Here is a 23001-nt window from a genome sequence, read left to right on the forward strand (position 1 = left end):
GGTCATTCTCGGTACTTTCATGTCTGTTACTTCCATGTTATGAATACGATACCCTGAGCCAATTCGGCTTTCACTCCCGTACAGCAAGGTTGGTCTGAAAACAGACCGGTGTAAAGAGAGTTTCGTTGGCTTCCTTCGTACAGAATACTGTTGATCGCAACTGTGAGCTCACTGGATTAGCTTAGCAGCACCTTCATTCTATCTCACTTACTATATACTATATGGATAGTACACTGCATGTAAGACTATACCATAAAAAGAAAACATCGCCTCTCTATTCTCGTTTTTTAAATGGCTCATCACTGCTGCCAACTTGACCAGCTAGATACTGAAATTACCAGAACATAACCATAACGAACCATAACCTCAATGTAAGCATCACTAATGAAGGTTCCCTTACCCAAATAAATGAAAATCCACAGCCTGTTTCCAGTCATTCGACCGGGTCAGGAATGGAATGAATGAAGCCCCCAGCTAGCGGCGAGGATAGGAATTGTGCCGGCTGCCGAAGCCTGTCGCACTCCTCTGGGGCAATGATGAACGAATGACAGATGAAATGAAATGATATTGGAGAGTGTTGCTGGAATTAATTGTGACAGGGAAAACCGGAGTACCCGGAGAAAAAGCTGTCCCGCCTCCGCTTTATCCAGCACAAATCTCACATGGAGTGACCGGGATTTGAACGACGGTACCCAGCGGTGAGAGGCCAGCGCGCTGCCGCCTGAACCACGGGGGCTACACCCAAATAAATGAGACATCAAAATATTCATAATTATGTCAGTTTTCAAGCTCAACGAGGAATTAAGGAAGTAAACACACTCTATCATCCTCACTCAATTTAATTTTATGTATTTCTGTCTCTGTTTTTTATATACGCATTACTTTTCTTCCGGTGTTTGCCAGGTATCATAATAATTCAGCTCTTTTCGTGAAATTTGCTACTACGTATTAGACTGAAGCGAAACCAAGCTGTAATACACACAAGCAAATACAGTCGAACCTCCATACCTCGAATCTCCATTACTAGAATTTTCAATATCTTGAAGTAACTTAAATATCCCGGCCATTTGTCCTATTCTTCGGATGCATTTACTTCCCTATTACTTGAAATTTGGTTACACGAATTTCTCGATTTCTCGAAGCATTTTCTCACCTGAAGCAAAAAAAAAAAAAAAAAAAAACCACTAACCTCTATAATTCCAATTTTGTGCAACATTAACTGTGCAATAAGGAACAGTTAGCACAGCCTCTGTGGTATAGTGGTTAGCGTGATTAGCTGCCACCCCTGGAGGTCCGGGTTCGATTCCCGGCTCTGCCACGAAATTTGAAAAGTGGTATGAGGGCTGGAACGGGGTCCACTCAGCCTCGGGAGGTCAACTGAGTAGAGGTGGGTTCGATTCCCACCTCAGCCATCCTGGAAGTCGTTTTCCGCGGTTTCCCCACTTCTCCTCCAGGCAAATGCCGGGATGGTACCTCACTTAAGGCCACGGCCGCTTCCTTCCCTCTTCCTTGCCTATCCCATCCAATCTTCCCATCCCTCCACAAGGCATAGCAGGTGAGGCCGCCTGGGCGATGTACTGGTCATTCTCCCCAGTTGTATCCCCCGAACCAAAGTCTGAAACTCCAGGACACTGCACTTGAGGCGGTAGAGGTGAGATCCCTCGCTGAGTCCGAGGGAAAAACCGACCCTGGAGAGTAAACAGATTAAGAAGAAGAAGAAGAAGAGGAATAGTTAACAAGTAAAGAAACGTCTACAGTGATGGTGGAAGCTAATATGACGGGAACAGAGAACATTTCTAGTGATGGGAAAATCTGCGAAGCCTCGCTGTTTGACCACGCCCAATGTCGCTTAACTTCGGAGATCTCACGGGATCCGCTGTTTCAACAAGTAAATAAATGTTTTTAAAATTCAAATACCTATACGTATGTACTTGATTGGTTATGGCATCGTCTGGTTGTAACCTATTCAGTGAACATCTTGTGGTATAGAAAAATATTGTTCTATTTTTTAATTTAAACTATTTGGGCTTCAGCCTGTGAATATATCGGCTGTCTGCTTCATCATAAAAACAGAGTCAATTGACCGATCTGTGGTTGAATGTACCATTGAACTCGGATTTTTTTACAATTTGTTTTACGTCGCACCAAAACAGATAGATCTTATGGAGACGATGGGATGGGAGACGTCTAGGAGTGGGAAGGAAGCAGCCGTGGCCTTAATTAATGTACAGCCCCAGCATTTTCCTAACTTGAAAATGGGAAACCACGGAAAACCATCTTCAGGGCTGCCGACAGTAAGATTCGAACCCACTATCTCCCGGATGCAAGCTCACAGCTGCGCGCCCCTAACCGCACGGCCAACTCGCCCCGTATATTGAACTCGTAATTGGGTCAAACAAGCTACAAAGTTGTTTCAGTGCGCTGCGCGCTGTTGTGATGAATTTATAGAAAAGCCACTGCACGAATGTATGGTAAAATGGAAGTGATTAAACGAAAACGATACAGTTATGGCGATAGGCAACTGTAAATAATTGAAATCTGATATTCTTATGCCACATTGGTCTATCTGTCTTAATCTGTTTACCCTCCAGGGTTGGATTTTCCCTCGGACTCAGCGAGGGATCTCACCTCTACCGCCTTCAAGGGCAGTGTCCTGGAGCTTCAGACTTTGGGTCGGGGGATACAACTGGGGAGAATGATCAGTACCTCGCCCAGGCGGCCTCACCTGCTATGTTGATCAGGGGCCTTGTGGAGGGATGGGACGATTGGATGAGATAGACAAGGAAGAGGGAAGGAAGCGGCCGTGGCCTTAAGTGAGGTACCATCCCGGCATTTGCCTGGAGGAGAAGTGGGAAACCACGAAAAACCACTTCCAGGATGGCTGAGGTGGGAATCGAACCCACCTCTACCCAGTTGACCTCCCGAGGCTGAGTGAACCCCGTTCCAGCCCTCGTACCACTTTTCAAATTTCGTGGCAGAGCCGGGAATCGAACCCGGACCTCCGTGGGTGGCAGCTAATCACGCTAACCACTACACCACAGATGCGGTACCACATTGGTCACTAAACAAAATACTCACCTGAAGAACTGTGTTCAGGATCGTGTAGTGGTTACGCTGAGAAGAAAGTTCTTCAAGCCTTAAAAAAAAAAAAAAAAAAATTCTCTTCACTCATTTCACTGTCGTGTATGTCCGGCTCCATGGCTAAATGGTTAGCGTGCTGGCCTTTGGTCACAGGGGTCCAAAATACCTGTAACATTCTTCTTTGGTGGTGTAATGCGAGCCTAATGCTGAGCTCCTGATCTTAGAATGTTCTTCAAGGAATTGAACATAATGGTAATCTTAAGTCACGGGAGCGATTCCTTAAATCGTCACTAACGCGTCGTGATGTGACAATATCTGTAATGAAGTAAATATTTACCACAGTTCGTCTTACGAGGATCAGTTTCAGCAGAGACGTTTACTTCATTGGTAAGGAAGCTTTAATGACATTTAACATCGTACCATTATTCGATAATTTGGTTTTAAATGCATATCTGAAGACTTGAACCTCCCACTTTGACCGGTTATAAATGTGTTACTTGACATTTTCTCCAGTTAACATCGAAAGGGTTTTAAATGGGTACAGTAATTAAAGAATGCAGCAATGATTTCAGTCGTCATCCGAACTTAATTAAACGTCATCAGATGTACCTTCCGCGCCCTATGGGCAGCCTCTTACCCGAAAGCCCTGGTTTCAGATCCCGGACACCTCAGAGAATTTTACCTATATCCGAGGGCTGGTTAGAGGTCCATTTAGCCTAGGTGAGAACAATCGAGGAGCTATCTGATGGTGAGATTGCGGCCAGGGTTTATAAAGCGAAGAACAACGGCCGAGAAGATTCACACGCTGACCACGCTTCACTCGTAATATGCAAGCCTACGGTCTGATTAGTGGTCACTTGGTAGGCCAGTGTCCATCAGCCCTCAAGCGCCATTGGATTTTATGGTTAACTGTATTTCCCATTAGAGCAGTGTGTTAGAGTCTTGGAAGGCATCTTCTATCGGATTTAACTGGGAATTATCTCCAAGCTGTTCTGATTTAAACTTTTCTGCTCCAGCTAACAATCTCATTCCTTCACGGGCTCTGATTTCCATTAGCATGTTTTCTACCTCCTTTCCACTAATTTTAGTTGGTATAGACAGCTGCCAATTTCGCCTGTTGGAAGATGTGAAAGTGTCTGCGAAACAAGTAAAGTGGAATTGGACCTTCAGTCTACATGTGCGCCTCCCTCACTTCTGTTGTCACGCCCGCGACAAACACCTTCCCGTAAAGTGATATTTACCAACTGTAATGGTTATGCATCCGGGGACCACACAACCTTACAGTTCTACTACTTACTAGCGCTAAATGAATCCCAATGGATGTTATTATAACGCAAAGTACGGCTCGAATATGGGTTACGTTACACTTGCCTGTATTAAATTCTATGAATTTAAGCAGCGGCCTGCCACTCGGGATCGTTGTGCAGGTTATTAATTTAACACAAGAATGCCATACATGGTACACTTTAATTCATTACCGCATATTATTTCTTCCAAAAATCGTTATTACGCACTTATTTTCTAATGCATGCCAAAACAGATAATTTGCTGGAAGCCTGCAGTCTAATATCGATGATCGTGGAATGAGGTGGAACGAGTTTGATATAACAATTAGTATTCAAAAGACAAAAAACATATCAGTAGAGAAGAAAACTCAAAAGGGGAAAGAGGATAGTCAGGTTAGGAATACAAAACAGGAACAGATTCATCATTTCAAGTCCTTAGGATGTGTGTTCTCTCAGGATAGTAATATACTAAGATAAACCGAATCAAGGTATAGCAAAGCTAATACAGTGAGTTCGTAGTTGCAATCAACGGTATTTTTTCTTACAAAAGTAGGCTATCATAAAATCACTCTTTGTTTAGGTCGCATTTGCTGTTCACGAATGCAATCTGGGTGGACTCAAGATATCTTATTCACAACAAATAAGTAACAGATATGCAAGTAGCGACAATGATTGCTAGTTTTTTTTAGAATTTGTTTTACGGCGTTCCGACACAAATAGGTCTTATGGCGACAATAGGAAAGGAAAGGGCTAGGAGTGGGAAGGAATCGGCCGTGGCCTTAATTAAGGTACAGCCCCAGCATTTGCCTGGTGTGAAAATGGGAAACCACGGAAAACTATCTTCAGGGGTAGCGACAGTGGGATTCGAACCCACTATCTTCCGGATGCAAGCTCACAGCGGTAATAGCAGAAGAAGAATGAGAAAAAGCATAAGAACGTGTGAAATTAAATGAGGATTCTTGAGGAGTTTATTTAATTCAGAGAAGCTTACAGAGTGAACGTGAAAAGGAAAAATTGGAAACCTTGGAAAACCATCACTATGGCTAGCGACAGTGGGAATCGAACCCATTATCACCCGGATGCAAGCTCACAGCGGTAGTAGCAGAAGGAGGAGAAGAAAAGCAGAAGAAGGAGGTGTGGAATTAAATGAGGAATATTGAGTAGTTTAGGTAATTCAGAGAAGCTTACAGACTGACCGCTAAAAGGAGAAATGGGAAACTAAGGAAAACCATCTTCAGGGCTAGCAACAGTGGGATTCGAACCCGCTATCTCTCGGATGCAAGCTCACAGTGGTAGTGGTAGAAGAAGAAGGAGAAGAAAAGCAGAAGAAGTAGGTGTGAAATTAAATGAGGATTATTGAGGAGTTTAGTTAATTCAGAGACGCTTACAGACTGAACGCTAAAAGGGAAAATGGAAAACCAGGGAAAACATTTTCATGGCTGCCGACAGTGAGGTTCGAACCCACTATCTCCCGGATGTAAGCTCACAGCTGCGCGCCCCTAACCGCACTGTCAACTCGCCCGGTATGATTGTTAGTAGCACCAAATGAGAATAATGGCAAGAGGCTCGAATGGCTCGAACGCTGGATCATTTTGTATAAACCGGCTTCCTCAGAGTCGAATGGAAGAGGAAAAATTACCTAGGAGAATAATGGAGTCCGCAGTGGAGAGTATGAGAAGTAGAGGAATAACAAGGCGTCGATAGTCTGTCTCAAATTTTAATGATTTGATGATGAAAGCTGTGGAACTAAATGGTCCAACGACTCTTTGGCTGATTGTTCAGCGTTGAGGCCTTCGGTTCAGAGGGTGCCGGGTTCGATTTCCGGCCGGGTAGAGAATTTTAATCGGGGACTAGGTGTTTGTGTTTGTCCCAACACTCTCCTCTTCATGTTCAGACAATACACCACATTACCAACCATCACGAAACGCGCAATACTGATTACACCCCTCCATATAGTGTTGGCGTGAGATAGGGTATCCGGCCGCAAAACAGGGCCAAATCCATATGCGTTACATAGTTCGCACCCGCGACCCAACAGGTGTAGGAAAAGTGGTAGTAGTAGTAGTAGTAGTAGTAGTAGTAGTAGAAGGAGAAGATAAAAGCAGAAGTGGAAGTTGTGGAACTAAATGAGGATTATTAAGAAGTTTAGTTAATTCAGAGAAGCTTGCAGGCTGAACGCTAAAATGGATAACAGTCTATAACGATGATGTATGCAGGCATTTGTCTTTCAAGTGTTCCAAATTTTCACCCACCTCTTTGCCGCTGAAGAGACTGTACTATCCGGCTGTGAGCACGCTAATAATAATAATAATAATAATAATAATAATAATAATAATAATAATAATAATAATAATAATAATAATAATAATAATAATAATAATAATTGTACCGGGTGGTACACCTCCACGCCGCTAATTTAAAATGTGCGCCTTTTGAAACTCCTCTGCTGGAGGAGGGCTGAACTTTATCTACGCTATTAATTCTCTACCTTCTCAGAAGATGTCACCACGTGGAAAATTTTGAGTTTTTGAACTGTGTCATTTTTGATGTGGTTTTGTTTCACTTGAAGTAAGAAGTGTGAACTTTCTCTTCTAGAGGACACTACTGAAGATCAACAATAGTGCAACCTAGTGAGGAGTCAAAGAACTATTTTTTTTGGAGAAAATTTAATTTCAAGAGTTTGTTCTTTGTTAAATTTCTTTCTGTCATTGTTTAAGTTGGCAATATTTACCCCTTTCTTCCCCTTGTTATGAATGTATCCAATCCCGAAATTCTTCTATTAATTTCTGACCAATCTGGTGTATCTTCCCCCAACTTGTATCGGTTGCGGGGTCCTACCCAATAAAATTATTGTGGGCGGGTGTTTTCATTCCCCTAACGCCTAGAACCTTCCGCGAGAGGATATAAACTGCTGATTTTAGGGTCTCCGGGCCACTTCTGTTCGATCTTTCAGTGTATTAAGTACATAGCAGGAGGCGGGAAGCGCCTCTTTCTTCGGCAGCGGTCAACAATAAGGTAATGGCCGATTAATAAATTCATTCTTTTCTTGCTCAGCAGTTTAACTTTCGGGGCGGGTGCGAAGCGTTCTACCATGTAACCTTTTCCTAAAATGTAACTACTCTTTTCCTCTATTCTCTTGTAAAGCTACATACTGGGATAGAGAGTGCTAACCCTCTCGAGCTCCCACTCATATTGTTTTGAGGTGAACTTATTTTTCTCAACCTATTCTTCGATAACGTAAAACAAATTGTTCTTTTCTAAGTCACCTCTGTAGTATGGGATTAGCCCTTGCATCAGTGGCCTAAGAGCCAAAGTAGGTCTTAAAATCAAAGTGTATTAGGAGTGCAAGTTCGCCTCCTCTCAAATTGTTTTAGAGGTCATTTAATTAAACCGCTTTTCATTTAATAGACCTCAGTAGATTGGGTATTTTACCCCTGTGTTTATGTCCGTTGAGGACAACTTGAAGGTGGAGTTTGGTGTGGCCTGGGAGAGGCTTAAATTAAAGAGCGAGTGGCTCTTTTGGAAACGGAGTGTTGTGTGCCTCGAGGAGGCTTTACTGTGTAATTTGGAGCAAGTGCTCCAAGGTTTGATTGGGGTCTTCTGCCCCTTTGTTAAAATTTGTATATCGGAAAGTTGGGCTAGTTGCTCAAGAATTGTCAACTCAGGGCTCGAAGCCCAAACTCTGTAACCCCTGTAATTGTACATTTCAAATTGTGTTTCGGCTACTAAGTACCTGTTCTTTGTTATTACTTAATCTTGAAAAGAAAATATAACCTTGTTAAATTTTACATTAACTTTGATTCCGTAGTTTGAGACCCATTCACGCCCGCACCTTCTTACACCTCTACCTACCACCAAAACACGGTAACAAGTGGTAGCAGAGCGTGGTTGAATGGGTCTCAATTTAGCCCCTTTTGACGGCTACACATTGTTTTGATCCGAACTCTAACCATTTTCTCAGTTGCTGGAATTTTTTTGACTTGTTCAAAATTGTTCTGTTATCATGCCAGGCCCTCGCGATGTTCTCCATCTTAATTATTTGCGCAAAGAGGAGTTGATCTATGAATTAACTATCAGAAATGTGCAATCTGGAGGCACGGTTGCAGTAGACACTAACAAGCTTAGAGAGTCCCTTGATTTGCCCATTTCCATCCCCAATTTGGGAGAGAAAGAAATTGATGACTCTCTTTCCACGATCGTCGAGAATATTACTGGGCTAGCTTCTGTAGTTAGTTTTTTGATGAAAATGATCCGTCTCCTAATCAAATTCAGCGCGTGCAAGGCAGGCTATATCATTTTTCGAATAGGGTTAACGATCTGTTGTCTCTAAAACTGAATGACGTTCAGAGGAAGGAAGCTAGTACGCTCCTGGAAAATATTTCCGAATTATCTAGTAAGGTCACTCTATTGTTAACTGGGGAAGTTCCTCCCAAATCTGATCAACCCACCATAGTGAATGCAGGTAGTGAGGAAGCGCCTCCCAAGGGAGAAGTTAATAGGATAACCGTTGCTGCTCAAACTATCCCTGCCCCATTGGACAACGAATCTGAACGTCGTGCATCATTGAGTAACATCCGTTCTGAATTAACTTCCTTGCCACTTAAACCTTTACCCACTATGTCACCCGGATTCAGCAGCTTGCCTCATCCATTGGCAATGTTGCTCAGAGGTATATCCAAGTTTTCTGTTAATACCACCAGTGACGTAATTTCATTTTTAAGATTTCTAGTGGAATTTCAGGATCATGCCCTCGTGTTTTCTCTTTCTCCATGTCAAATTTTGCAAATCATCTATCCCTATGCAATTGGCATTCTCTCCGACAAAATAGTAAGAGCCATAGCTGAACAGTCATCCATCGAAGATTTTCATGCACATCTACTTGCAAATTTTATTCCTGCCCGCGCTAGGTCATCTCTGATTCAGAAATACTATTATCGAGTACAGAGGTTGGATGAAAACATGGCTGATTTCATACAGGACATTAAGTTTTATACTATGGTGTTTGCCCTTCATTTTCCTGAAGATCAAATTGTACAGGCTATTGTAGAGGGAATTTCACCTCCCTATAGGTCATATTTGTGTTTCGCGGCGTGCCCGCAAACTTTCTCTGAACTTGAAGCATTGGCCGTTTCAGCGGAAGGAGTTAGATACGCCGATTCTTTGCGTGTCGCGAAAGAACCCCCGCCTTCCTTTAGTAACACTCGGCCTCCACCTCGCCGACCAGTCAATCCCCGTAAATGTTATGCTTGCGGGTCGCCTGATCATCTGCGCAACAAGTGTCCACTGATCAAGTCAAGTGGGACGAGGAATGGAGCCGGGTCATCACCAGGCTGTTTTAAGTGTGGGGCCTTCTCACATATCGCCAAGAATTGCCCAAACTCGAATAGCACCCCCTCCTGCTCAACTTCTGGTGCAAATTCCACCTACGCCAATAACAAAAAGTGACTAGTGGCTTCGGCTGAGTCGACTAATCCATCTTCCCGAGACTCAGCCCCTGGTAAACAGGTTGTAAATTCAGAGGACGATCAGCCTTCAAATTCATCTTTTGAATGCCCTAAAGAATGTCTTAGGATTGCGGCGGATACCCCCGCACCTGTTCCTTTTCTTAAGATTGAGTTAAATAACGAGCCTATAACAGCTCTCTTAGATTCAGGCAGTGTTTGTTCGATTATTTCGGCTGAATGGTATTCTAAATTGAAAACGGTTTGTAAACTTCCTGACTATGTCTCTTCTCCTGTTCAATACGTTTCGGCTAATTCATCTCCATTAGAAATTCTAGGTTCCTTACTGGTCAAAATTCGTGTTTTTAAGTTTACATGGAAAGTTAAATTGTTTGTGGCCAAGCAATTGTCTTGCCCCATTATATTGGGAGCGGACTTTATTTCTCACACTGGTCTTGTGCTCGATCTCCAGTCTAGGTCGTGCACATTCAAATTTGCTTCTAATTGTAAAATCCCACTATTAAAGTGTAATTCTGTGTCATGTTCTTCTATTTCGCCTACCCAGGATGAGATGTTGTTAGACCTTAGACATCTACCTGAGGAGCAGGCTGATAGTATTCGCAAACTGTGTCAGTCGTTTCCCGAGGTGTTCTCTGATACTCTTGGTGTTACTGACCTTATTGAATACAAAATTGAGGTCACGGATTCGATTCCTGTCCGTTTTCTACCTTATAGGCTATCTCCTCCTAAAATGAAGGCTCTGAAAGAAATTATCGATCAGATGTTGAAGGATGGTATTATTAGGCCCTCTAAGTCGGCGTATTCATCGCCTATTTTTCTAGTCCCGAAACCCCAAGGAGGCTTCAGGCCTGTCATTGATTACAGGGCTCTCAATCGGAAGGTGGTGTTGCAATCTGTGCCCCTTCCTGACCTTCATTCTTGTTTTTCATGGTTTCGTAAGGCCAAGTTCTTCACCATCTTGGACTTGAATCAGGCCTATAATCAAATTCCCCTTGCCGAAGAGTCTAAACATCTTACAGCGTTTGCTACGGACTGGAATTTATACGAATACAACCGCGTGCCTTTCGGGCTCCCCACCGGAGCAGCTGTACTCACTAGGCTACTAGATAGGGTCTTCTCCGACATCAAATTTGAGTACTTATATCATTACTTGGATGATGTCGTCGTATTTTCAGAGACTTTTGAAGAACATCTAGATCATCTGCGAGAGGTTCTCGATCGCCTTAGTAAGGCTGGGTTAACGGTTAAGTTGTCCAAGGTTGCCTTTGCTAAGCCCTCTATGTCTTTCCTAGGGCATATTGTGTCACCTGATGGCGTAGCAGTCGATCATTCTAGAACACAGGCCATTCGTGATTTTAAACCTCCCAAGGACATTAAAGGTATCGCCAGGTTCATTGGTATGGTGAATTTCTTCAGGAAGTTTATTCCTAACTTCGCTAATAGAGCGGCGCCCTTAAACCTTCTTCGTAGGAAAGGCATCAAATTCGAGTGGGGACCCTCTCAACAAGCCGCTTTTGAAGACCTTAAATTAGCACTTTGTAATGCCCCTGTACTTGCTATGCCTGATTTCTCGAAGAAATTCATCGTCCAAACCGACGCATCGTCGTCAGCAGTAGCTGCAGTCCTTCTTCAAGAGACTGAACTAGGGAGGCGACCCATCGCCTATGCATCTAGGACTTTGTCGGCTCAAGAAGCCAAGTATTCCATCTATGAGCTCGAAGGTTTGGCAGTCTTATTCGCCTTAGAGAAGTTCCGTCTCTATCTGGAACATGTTAAATTCGACCTGGAGACCGATAATCAAGCCTTAAGCTGGGTCTTAGGTAGGCCGCGTCGTACTGGTCGTATAGCCCGTTGGGCCATCCGTATTTCTGCCTTCCAATTCGATGTCAGGCATATCAGAGGTACTGAAAATGTTGTTGCTGATGGACTCAGCCGTATGTTTTCAGACGACGTTGATAACCATGAACCGGTCGACAGTTCATCACCTCCCGAGTCCATGCTATCTGAGGTTAATGCCATCCTAACGGATGCTCCCATGCTTTTTAGGGATATCGAGAAATACCAACGTGAAGATCCGACGCTGGCTCCGATAATGGAAACCCTTTCTTCTGGGGAACATGTCGTCCCTTATGTTCTGAGGAATGGTGTTTTATGTTGCCCTTCGAGGCAGGACAAGATGATGAAAGTTGTCGTTCCAGCTGTTCTGGTGCCTATGATCTTCAAATACTATCATGAGACCCCATTAGGGGGGCATCTTGGAATCTTTAAATCCCGTGAAAAGATTCGTGAAAGGTTCATCTGGAAAGGTATGGACGGTGAAATTCGGGAACTTGTAAAAGCTTGTAAATCGTGTTTGCTCAGTAAACCCACCATGTCCACTAAAGTAGGCCTTTTGTCTTCTCATCAAGCGTCGCGCCCCATGGAACGCCTGTATATTGATTATGTAGGACCCTTCCCCCAGTCGAAGGGAAATGCCAACAAATTCATCCTTGTATGTGTAGATGGTTTTACCAGATTTTCTTGGTTATTTCCGACTAAGCTGGCTACCGCTCAGTCCACCATTACCTGTCTAAATTCTATTTTTGCTTCTTTTGGTCCGTGCCAATATATTGTATCCGATAATGCTAAGGCGTTCACATCAAATCTTTTTCGTAAATTCTGTTTTGACTTGTCCATCTCTCATGTAACCACTTCTGCTTATTACCCTCAACTATCTCTGGCTGAACGGGTTAATCGTAATCTCGGGTCCGCACTTATCGCCTATCATCATGAAGATCCTTCCAGGTGGGACACGTCCCTGCATTGGTTAGCTTTTGCTTTGAATTCGGCGGTTCATGAATCTCATAAGTTCACTCCAGCTTCCTTGATGTTCAAGTTTGTTCCCAACACGCCGCTCTCTAACCTCTGGTCTCTGAGTGACATTCTACCCGAGACAATAGATCCGGATAATATCAAAGATCTTTGGAAGAAGGCTAAAGCCAATCTTATGGTATCTCATGAAAAGGTTAGGGAAAAGTATGATCGTGGACGGAGACCCTCCCCTTTGAAGGTAGGTGACCAGGTGATGGTCAAGAATTTTGTTCCCGCGGGCAAGCTTGCCCCCAGATTTCATGGGCCTTGTATCATTCTCGATTTTCTTACGCCAGTTACGTTGTTAGTAAGCAATCCAGCCACCGAGAGGATATTTAGGGTTCACCTGTCACAGGTGAAACCAGTGTAAATTTTGTGTCAACTTGCTTCATATAATTTGAAAGGAATATGAGGGTTATATTTTTTTTTTTGAGTTCCACTCTTAAGGCATTCTGCTCCTTCTATTTTATTTTATATGCAAGCATTTCTTGTAAACCTCCCCCGATTGTTAAACTGCCATCCTGTCCTTGTCACGGCCATTACCACGCTCCCGTCTCCTGCTCCACTACACACAGTGGCTGGCTTAGATGAAACGCCATGGATATCTCCACGCCGCTGGCCCCTCAATCTCTCTACATGCCTGTGCCCTCAAAAGATACATGATGGTCCAACACAATTCTGCCGCCTAGTTTTAATGTTTCAGTGCCCCCGCAGCCGCGCGGCGCCGTGCGGCAACTGGGCCCGAGGACGGGCCCCCTCGGCCCCAGCGAGGACGACATGCGCACGGCGAGCCGGAGCTCTCCTCCCGGCCAAGGCTGATGTGTGGCGCACGACCTGCTACTTGCCCGCAGCCTGTATATCTTCACCGCGGGCGCGGCGTGTTTCAACACCACTGCTCCCCTCATAGTGCGGGCGAGCGGTATCTCAGGGTACTTGAGGGGTCCGAGCGGCCTCCTTTGGACGCAAGCCGCAACGGCCGGTCTGGCCATCCCACTTCATCACCATCAACTACATGAACAGTTACTATAAGTAATGACTACACTTGGGAATTTAACTGCAATATTTGGTGGACTATGCAAAATTTTTCATCACTTTTAAGTATTAAAGGTCCATCTTCGGAATTCTACTTCTACAAACTTACAAACTATTCTTCATCTGCAACAACAAAATTTTGAAACCAAATCAAACCAAATTAAGAAAACCTTATAAATTTTTTTTGGCAATTTATCTCCATATCTACATCAAAACTTGGACCTTGTTTCAAACAATTTCATGTGTCATCCCTGGAGGAACTTTTGGGGGGGGGAGGTCTGTACCGGGTGGTACACCTCCACGCCGCTAATTTAAAATGTGCGCCTTTTGAAACTCCTCTGCTGGAGGAGGGCTGAACTTTATCTACGCTATTAATTCTCTACCTTCTCAGAAGATGTCACCACGTGGAAAATTTTGAGTTTTTGAACTGTGTCATTTTTGATGTGGTTTTGTTTCACTTGAAGTAAGAAGTGTGAACTTTCTCTTCTAGAGGACACTACTGAAGATCAACAATAGTGCAACCTAGTGAGGAGTCAAAGAACTATTTTTTTTGGAGAAAATTTAATTTCAAGAGTTTGTTCTTTGTTAAATTTCTTTCTGTCATTGTTTAAGTTGGCAATATTTACCCCTTTCTTCCCCTTGTTATGAATGTATCCAATCCCGAAATTCTTCTATTAATTTCTGACCAATCTGGTGTATCTTCCCCCAACTTGTATCGGTTGCGGGGTCCTACCCAATAAAATTATTGTGGGCGGGTGTTTTCATTCCCCTAACGCCTAGAACCTTCCGCGAGAGGATATAAACTGCTGATTTTAGGGTCTCCGGGCCACTTCTGTTCGATCTTTCAGTGTATTAAGTACATAGCAGGAGGCGGGAAGCGCCTCTTTCTTCGGCAGCGGTCAACAATAAGGTAATGGCCGATTAATAAATTCATTCTTTTCTTGCTCAGCAGTTTAACTTTCGGGGCGGGTGCGAAGCGTTCTACCATGTAACCTTTTCCTAAAATGTAACTACTCTTTTCCTCTATTCTCTTGTAAAGCTACATACTGGGATAGAGAGTGCTAACCCTCTCGAGCTCCCACTCATATTGTTTTGAGGTGAACTTATTTTTCTCAACCTATTCTTCGATAACGTAAAACAAATTGTTCTTTTCTAAGTCACCTCTGTAGTATGAGATTAGCCCTTGCATCAGTGGCCTAAGAGCCAAAGTAGGTCTTAAAATCAAAGTGTATTAGGAGTGCAAGTTCGCCTCCTCTCAAATTGTTTTAGAGGTCATTTAATTAAACCGCTTTTCATTTAATAGACCTCAGTAGATTGGGTATTTTACCCCTGTGTTTATGTCCGTTGAGGACAACTTGAAGGTGGAGTTTGGTGTGGCCTGGGAGAGGCTTAAATTAAAGAGCGAGTGGCTCTTTTGGAAACGGAGTGTTGTGTGCCTCGAGGAGGCTTTACTGTGTAATTTGGAGCAAGTGCTCCAAGGTTTGATTGGGGTCTTCTGCCCCTTTGTTAAAATTTGTATATCGGAAAGTTGGGCTAGTTGCTCAAGAATTGTCAACTCAGGGCTCGAAGCCCAAACTCTGTAACCCCTGTAATTGTACATTTCAAATTGTGTTTCGGCTACTAAGTACCTGTTCTTTGTTATTACTTAATCTTGAAAAGAAAATATAACCTTGTTAAATTTTACATTAACTTTGATTCCGTAGTTTGAGACCCATTCACGCCCGCACCTTCTTACACCTCTACCTACCACCAAAACACGGTAACAATAATAATAATAATAATAATAATAATAATAATAATAATAATAATAATAATAATAATAATAATAATTGAAGTGTGGCTTCCGGAGTGGCCTGGTGCATGTTTTCCCAGTTGACGTCTCTTAGGAAACTTGCGCCTCTGTGAGGATGGTCCCTGACAAAGATGAATTCAAATGCCAAAGACGACAGACACACTAGGCCCCCGAGTCATCGGAAATAACTAACGAGGGTTAAAAGAGCCGACCCGGCTGGGAATTAAAGCCTGGATCCTTTCCACCAAAGGCCAGCACGATAACATTTTAGCTAAGGAGGCAGACATCAGCCCGCTAATAAGGAGAGTGAGAGGAGATGGACGTCATCTGGGCTGGAGTCAGTTCAATACTCTCCGGAAGTAGGGAGGAAAATTCGTCGTAGCTAAAAGGTCACACTGTAAGAAGAATACAGAGACTTACAAACTGAGCGTCAAGGCTCCCCGAATCGACGTGGTCTTTGTTAAGAGGTGTCCAGCGAGCCGAGACCAGCCACATTTACATTGCATTGAAATAAAAGTTTTATATTTTATAACAATTCAAGTTTTGGTCTATTGTGTGCTCTCTGTGGCTTAGAGTGTAGAATACAACCATGGCATCATCTGTCTGTCGTAAGGGGCGACTAAATGGATTAACTATCCATGGATTCTCAACTAGGAAGCGTGGGTTGTGGACGACGAGGCCATATCTCGCCTTACTTGTGGCATGCTACTCACGTTCATCTTTTGGGTCCAACCTCCTTTGACCAACACATTTTATTTTCAAACCTCGGCTGTATTAGACTTGCGAGGCAGTAGTTGAGTTGATGGCACGACATTTTAAAAAATATGTATTTTCTTAATATTTTAATTATATACGAAAGCTCAATGCTCTTAGAAAATATATCTTCGTTATAGTGTTCTGCCTTTCAATGTCCAGTCTGCAAGCTTATGTGAATTAAATAAAACGCCTCCACAATCCTGTGGCCTCGTCTAGTCCCAGAGCTCCTGTGTTTAAATAACTAAGAACTGAGTCTAACCTTCGTCACCTTGGTCTCCCTCTACATCCCTTACCGTCCATGACCGAGTCCGTCATTCCTATCCTCCTCTATTCTTCCATCACCGAAGTAGATGTATGCATACATCTTCATCCAATGAGTTCATTCCTAACAGCCTTTGACCCCTCGTTCCTTGTACTCTCTTGTCATTGTTCTCACCTATTTTTAGCATAAATCATTCTCCTTTCACGTTTGCTACTTTTAAGATATTGATAAAATATCGTGAGTACACCTAGCTTGCACTCCCGTATAGAAAATTTGGTCTGAAAACAGACCCGTGAAAAATATAGTTTCGTACTGGAGCTGACTTAATTCGTACGCAATACTGTTGATCGTGACTTTGAGCTCATTGCATTCGCTTTTTGATTCAGTTTCACTCAGTATACTCAGAACATATTCCCAAAATTTAATGAAAGAAATAAAATTATTAATGAGTTAGTTAATCTAAAAATCGTCGTCTTATTTGAACCTCGCCCCTGTTTGGTGAAGTCTTATTTCCTATATTCAGTATTTACAAGAATTTTGACACATGATCTGGTATGTATATGTGGTGTAGTGGTTATTGTGATTAGTTGCCATCCCCGGAGGCCCGGGTTAAATTCCCAGCTCTCTCACGAAATTTGAAAAATTGTACGGGGGCTGGAACGGGGTCCAGTCAGCCTCGGGAGGTCAACCGAGTAGAGGGGGTTTCGCTTCCCACCTCAGCCATCTTCGAAATGGTTTTCCGTGGTTTCTTACTTCTCCTTCAGACAAATGCCAGGATGGTACCTAACTTAAGGCCACGGCCGCTTCCTTCTCTCTTCCTTGTCTATTCCTGCCGACCTTCCAATTCCCCCCTCACCCACAAGGCCTCTGTTCAACATAGCAGGCGAGGCCGCCTGGGTGAGGTACTGGTCCTCCTCCCCAGCTTCTCCGTCCCCCCAATCCACAGTCACACGTTCCAGGACACTAGGGCACTGTTCTTGAGGCGGAAGAGGTGGGATCCCTTGCGGAGTCCGAGGGAAAACCAACCCTGGAGGGTAAACGGATTAGAAACATCTGGTATGTAGAAGATTAAATATCGTTGCACTGTTAACTTTATCGATGGGAGTGTTTCGATCAACGAAATAGAAGGTAGTGGCTGTTTGCTTTCACCTAATATTCGATTTGTTTTAGGATTTGATAATAATTTCTTATGAAATTAGGCCTGCATTGTCAGTCATATAAAATGTCGTTTGGTTTTTAGTGCCGGGATATCCCAGGACGGGTTCGGCTCGCCAGTTGCAGGTCTTTCTATTTGACGCCGGTAGGCGACCTGCGCGTCGTGATGAGGATGAAATGATGATGAAGACAACACATACACCCAGCCCCCGTGCTATTGGAATTAACCAATTAAGGTACGCCCAGTACGCTGACCGTTCAGCCATCGACTCGGCCGTCAATCATATAGTTCAGGGTGTCAAGGTTTGGTATAATGTTCAGGAAGGTGAAAGAAAATACATCGTGCACAGAAATAGATTTCTCTTTTCTGAATGAATTATGTCAACTTCTCAGCGTAAAGTTTGCGGGGATGCAAGTTAGAATGTGTATCCCATAGCTGCCCTCCTATGTAAATCTTTGACTCAGGGAAGTCCCGGAATGAACTACACTTCTAATAATACCGAGCTCGAAAGCTGCAGTCGCTTAAGTGTGGCCAGTATCCAGTAATCGGGAGATAGTGGGTTCGAGCCCCACTGTCGGCAGACCAAAAGATGGTTTTCCGTGGTTTCCCATTTCACACCGGGGCTGTACCTTAATTAAGGCCACGGCCGCTTCCTTCCAATTCCTAGGCCTTCCCTACCCCATCGTCGCCATAAGACATATCTGTGTCGGTGCGACGTAAAGCAAATAGCAGAAAGAAAAAAAAACTTCTAATAGAGCCTTCTGTCTCGAGTCTAGTTACCAAGGAGTAACAATTGGCATTAAATGGATCCATTCCTGTTGCTCTGAATACGATCTTGTCCTGTTCATACCACACACATCCCTTCTACTTAAGCATAATTTGATGTCAAAATTAACTTATCTTACATCTAAATATTACTCAGGCTTTGTTACTCACGTTGTATGAGCGCATGGTATTATATGTTCGTCGCAATTAATATTCCATCAGACATAATTTTAATTATTATAAAAATATAATTCACCTCATACAAATCCTCAAGGAACATTATAGCTATAGGTTCAATTGTCTCTTAGAAAAACTTATTTGCGGGGAACTTATATGACACCATGACCTCAATTTTTTGAGTGACTGTACATAAATCTCTAGCATCGAATGCCATCAAACGGCTTCATATCCCACAAACTAAACCATCAAGATATAATCTAGCAACGTTGTAAAATTCTACTGCCAAGAAATCGAAGCTAAAGTATGATGTCCCATTTACGCTGCCTTGAAATAAATGTTGTACATTTTATAACAATCCAAGTTTTGGTCTACGGTGTGCCCCCTCTGACTGCGGGTATAGAATACAACTTCGACATATGAGGTAACTTTCCATGGATTTTCAACTAGGAAGCGTGAGTCGTGGACGACGAGGACACATCTCGCCTTACTTTATGTAATAGTAGAGGATTGCTTAAGCATATAATCGTCTAATAACCCTATATTGAATTAAATAGAGGAGAAATCCAAAACTCTGTAGGCCTACCCCATCTGAACATCCATACCGGGATATGTTGTGATGCTAGATAGGGAATCGACAACAGAGCAAAAAGGTAATCTGAAGAGCTTACTGACAGTGTCTCTCGTTGAATGATGTTCCCTGGAGAAAACTCGGATTAAAAAATACGACGGCTTATGTAAGCCACATGGTTCATTCAGGTGATGGAAAACGGCTGTCTCTATGTCATTCTTTACGAATCTTTCAGATCTATTTGACTCTAGGCTCTCCTTAGAGACTGGAGATGACTCAAAGTTATTTTAAGAGCTCCGTCTTCAACTCTCTTCCTCACTGAGCCTCACTTTAGACAGTCAACCAGCAGCTGTTCACAGCACACTTAGGAGAAATGTGTCAAGACGAAAATTAATCTCATCTGGGACCCTGGTTCGAACCTTTACAGTATTTTATATTCCGAGTTGGGAAGAAATTGTGTAAAGGTAATCGAATTACATGTAACAAATATTTTCTTTATAATTTTTATTTATAATCGTTATTATTTTAAAACATTTTTCTTTGTTTGTTTGTTTGTTTGTTTGTTTGTTTGTTTGTTTGTTTCTTTCTTTCTTCATCTGTTTACTCTCCAGGGTTGATTTTCCCCTCGGACTCAGTGAACGATTCCATCTCTTCCGTCTCAAGGGCAGTGTCCTGGAGCGTGAGACTTCTGGGTCGGTGGGATACAATTGGAAAGGGGGACCAGTAACACGCCCAGGCAGCCTTACATGCTATGCTGAACAGGGTCCTTGTGGGGGAATGGGAAGATTGGAAGAGATAGACAAGGAAGAGGGAAGGAAGCCTCCGTGGCCTTAAATTACGTACCATCCCGGCATTTGCCTGGAGGAGAAGTGGGTAACCACGGAAAACCACTTCGAAAATGGCTGAGGTGGGGATCGACCATCCCTCTAATCATTTGAAATCCCGAGGGTGAATCGAACCCGGAATGGGGTGGCAGCTAATCACACTAACAACTACACCACGGAAGCGGACAGGATTTTCGTACACTGAGAGTAAGAAATCTGTTCCCTACCAACTGTGATTTTTTGTTCAAGTTTGATACCTTCTAATGTACTGTAGTTCATTTAAACCATATATATATATATATACTGGTTCATAAACTATAAGAAGTTCTTGATCTTCGCGCGAACTTCCAGATAAGGCATTGCGGGAGGTTAGTCTTTATTCCTCCGTCACTCTTTCGTACCGTAAACCTGAATAATAGTCAGTGGTGGACAGAGACGCATTTGCAGTTTGAAAGTCGTCATGGCACATTCAATGCCAACAAAATAACTGTCTAAAAGCGAATTTCGTGATGAATGGAAGGAACCGTTTTTCTGTTGCAGCTCGAATCAGTCTCACTGCGTTTCTTAAACATCTCTATCATGGTACTGGTATAGATATATTCAAAAGATTTGCAGTTGTTAGACATCCCAGTTTCGTGGCTAACTGGTTAGCATACTAAGGTGAATGCCGGGATAGTTCCTAGCATAAGCCACGTCCGCCATCCGCCTCACATTCTCCGAGCGTCTCCTTCACCGAAAAAACATTCTCCTGGCCTGAGAGACGGTGTCACCGCTTAAGAGGCCCACCTCCCCTTCAGGGGAAGAAATGCAAACATTTTAATAGTAGTGGTTAGCATACTGACTTTAGGGTCAAGGAGTATCGTGTTCTCTTCCCGGCCAGGTGAAGTGATTATATTCTTTGCCGTCCTCAAAATTTAGATTTCATGCTAGGTAGATCGGAAGACGTGCACCAGTCCTATCTGGAGGCCACATGCCATTATTATAGTTGCTAATCACATAAAATTAAGATCATTTGCAGTTAAATGTTTGGCGATGTTTGCTGCTACTTATGTGTGTCAATATACAGATCTAGTTGGACTAAGATCATCTGCTGGTGGGAATGAAACTAGTTCTAACTGAAATAAACCATTCTTTTAGTTCAAAAAATTGTAAATGTAAAAATAACAACACAATTAAGTGTAAAATCTTCTTAATTATTAGTTCACTGTAGTTTAAGGTACGTGTAAACCACTAACAGTATTTGTCAAATAATCAACAACCTCCTCTGCGCCCATTGTTCCTTTCATGCTTCTATCTTCCTTTTCGTTGGTCAGAAATTTTCGTGAGATTTTCTGGCTTTACTAGTTCTTTATCAAGTATTTCTAGGTTTATCCAAACATGGTTTAAATAACTAAACAAATTAAACACCTAGTTTTTTTTTGTATTACATTTTAGTATCCACCACTGGTACCTGAGATTGTCTTCCATCTTTGTTTTGAAATGCACATTGGCACACATCGAACCAGAAAATTGTTCATTATTTCAAAATTGATCATGGTGCATAATTTTTTTTTTTTTTTTTTTTTTTGCTAGTTGCTTTACGTCGCATCGACACAGATAGGTCTTATGGCGACGATGGGACAGGGAAGGGCTAGGAGTTGGAAGGAAGCGGCCGTGGCCTTAATTAAGGTACAGCCCCAGCATTTGCCTGGTGTGAAAATGGGAAACCACGGGTGCATTAATTAGCATCAAAGCAAAGTATGTTTAAAGGAATAGTGTGTATGGAATAGTATATAAATAACCGAAATGTTAACATTATAAATGAGAACAAAATTAACGAAACCGGTAGCAATTTTCCTTAAGCTGTCCATGACTGATACGTCTACCTAAGTAGCACCTATTACCTGTTTTAAATCCTTGGTTCATCTCGTTCTTGCAAGTTACCAGTAAACCAAAATTTTAACTAATGTCCACACTACCAAATTTGTATTCATTCAACTTCATCTTTTAATGTTTCCTAAGAGACCTCCCCGCGGAGCTCGATAGCTGAAGTCGATTAAGTGCGGCCAATGTCCAGTATTCGGGATATAGTTGGTTCGAACCCCACTGTCGGCAGTTCTGAAGATGGTTCTCTGAGGTTTCCCATCTTCACGCCAGACAAATGTTGGGGCTGTATCTTAATTAAGGCTACGGCCTTTCTTTTAGTTCAAAAGTTGTAAATGTAAAAATAACAACACAATTAAGTGTAAGTAGGCCTTTCCTGACCCGTCGTTGCCGTAAGACCTATTTGAGTCGGTGGGACGTAAAAACTTGTCAAAAAGAGGAAGAAAAAGAGAGACCTCCCCAGTTCATTTTGACTTAATAGCACCGACCATGCACTCATATAACGTTTGCTGATCAAACACTGAAGAACCTAGTATCATGGTCCATTGAAGACCAAGAGAAATGTTCGGGGCGGGTAGTATTTCAATGAGATGCTACACGACAATAGCCCACAAGTAATGGTACGGATCGTTGAATAAGGAGACCAGTGTGGTCGGAAATGTATACGTTTTGGGAACTGAATATATGATCCCAAATTTTTCTGTTGAATAAATGTTATTCTCCAACAAACAAAGCAAAAACTCAATAAAACGTGTCCTTTCAAGTGAAGCATATCCATAAAAGAAACCTAAGCAGGCGAGCAAGCAGGCAGAAGTGTTGGTTGGGGTGCAGGAGTAATGGTGGGGCGTCACCGGTCTATATTTAACATTACACCCCGCTTGCTATATCTGTCGACAAAGACAAAAAAACTAAAAACTTCAGTACATTTTTAAAAGACGTCCCCTCAGGATATATGCGTTGAGACACCATATTTAGAGTGCTCTCATTTCAGATAGTTGAGCAGGAAGACAGGAAGAAACAGTAGATCACTAATGAGAGATGATTGCAGTTCCGAGATAGAGCTTCATTCATAGAACAAACTCAGTTTTTGTTCTCTGGACTGAGCCACGCTGTGTTCCATCGAT

The sequence above is a fragment of the Anabrus simplex genome, chromosome 1, assembly GCF_040414725.1.
Source record: "Anabrus simplex isolate iqAnaSimp1 chromosome 1, ASM4041472v1, whole genome shotgun sequence".
Taxonomy (NCBI): Eukaryota; Metazoa; Arthropoda; class Insecta; order Orthoptera; family Tettigoniidae; genus Anabrus; species Anabrus simplex.